This window comes from Colobus angolensis, unplaced genomic scaffold (genome assembly GCF_000951035.1).
Source record: "Colobus angolensis palliatus isolate OR3802 unplaced genomic scaffold, Cang.pa_1.0 Scaffold30, whole genome shotgun sequence".
Lineage (NCBI taxonomy): Eukaryota > Metazoa > Chordata > Mammalia > Primates > Cercopithecidae > Colobus > Colobus angolensis.
Genome location: NW_012116266.1, coordinates 5,809,066 through 5,810,793, shown reverse-complemented (window position 1 = coordinate 5,810,793; position 1,728 = coordinate 5,809,066). Strand labels below are relative to the sequence as shown.

Here is a 1,728-nt window from a genome sequence, read left to right as displayed (position 1 = left end):
AAAAAAAAACAACACAAAAAACGCAAGTAGACATGTAGTTGCCTGTAGAAGTATTGGCAACCACCTGTCATGTACTGGCAACCCACATGAGAATGGGTATTTTCTCATTCATGTTTGAAATTTTGTATATTTTGTATCTGTTTTATTAAAATATTAACAGAATGTTAAATATTGGTAGAACATCCTACTTGTGTGATTACTTGCAGTTTTTAGATGAATTCTAAGATGTTGGCCCCTTCAGTTGTGTTTCTACTATCCTTCTCCTTAGGTCAATCTCTTCAGGTCTTCCACAAGTCTTTTGGACTTGCCAGGATATTTCCTGTCTCTCATTTCCCTGGAAATATTAACCTCTCTCTGCAGGTCCCTCTACTGTAATGTCTTCTGTGGCAGCACAGGAATTGTCTACCCATTCAGGTTAGCAACAATTTTTAAGTATGGTATAAAAATCTCTTTGAACACTCTGTAATGGTGAGAGAAGTTGCAGTCACAATTTTCTATTTCTTTCTATTTATTATTATTATTATTTTTTGAGAGATGGTCTTTCTGTGTCGACCAGGCTGAAGTGCAGTGGCATGATCATAGCTCACTGCAACCTCGAACTCCTGGGTTCAAACGATCTTCCTACCTCAGCCTCCAAGTAGCTGGGACCACAGATATGTACCACTATACCTGGTTAATTTTTTTTTTCCCCCAGTGGAGATGAAGTCTTGCTATGTTGCCGAGCCAATTTTCTGTTTCTTAGGTGATTTGGCATAGGTTTCAACCAGGTACAGACCTCAGGCCAGAAACAAGTTTGTAAGAAATACTGCGTTTTTTTCATTATCTGTGGCTCAACATGCCTTGACTCTAAGCCTACATCTTTCAGGCTGGTAAGATATCCATGCTTTCTTTGGGCTGGGCATGGTGGCTCACGCCTGTAATCTTAACACTTTGGAAGGCCAAGGTGGGTGGATCACGAAGTCAAGAGATTGAGACCATCCTGGCCAACATGGTGAAACCCTGTCTCTGTGAAAAATACAAAAATTAGGTGGGTGTGGTGGCACATGCCTGTAATCCCAGCTACTCGGGAGCCTGAGGCATGAGAATCCGTTGAACCTAGGAGGTGGAGGTTGCAGTGAGCTGAGTCCAGCCTGGCGACACAGTGAGACTCCATCTCAAAAAAAAAAAAAAGATATCCATGTTTTGTTATGCTTTGGATTTTCTGCCATCCCTAGAGATGATAGGGTTTTATTTAGTGCCACTGATTTTTGATGGGGAGGGAGGAGGTATTCTCTGGTTTTGGTTGTGTGACCACAGGAGTGACCTTCCATATATCTCTTGTGCTTATCTGCATAGCCCACTTAAAACCAGCTCCTCTTGGAACACAGATATATTATTTTATGAGGTTGGGTACTTCAGTGTCCATGAGGAACTTCAAAGGTTAAATGACCAGCTGTATGTTACAGAGGTGAGATTTAGTACCCCTGTCTTTAGACTTTGAATCCAGGTATGGGTTTTTATTATGAAAGAAACACCAAAGGAACCACTCATGTCTGATGTTGGCATTTGCCCTTAAAGAACCATATGGTCTTACATGGAAACCATTTGTCACAAAATATTGATCTATTACTTTTTAAAGTCTTCTGTTGATGCCCATGCTCAGAGCTCTACATTTCCTTTTTTTTTTTAATACCCTTTTATCTCTCTTCTTTCCTTTTGCTGGTTATCTTTTCTCCCTCTTCTGATCAT

General features: G+C 40.5%; 1 protein-coding gene across 1 annotated transcript in view; it reads left to right on the top strand.

The window, feature by feature from the left end:
* NBEAL1 (neurobeachin-like 1) overlaps positions 1–1,728 on the top strand; it is a 206,959-nt gene that overhangs the window by 41,118 nt on the left and 164,113 nt on the right. The window lies entirely within an intron of this gene.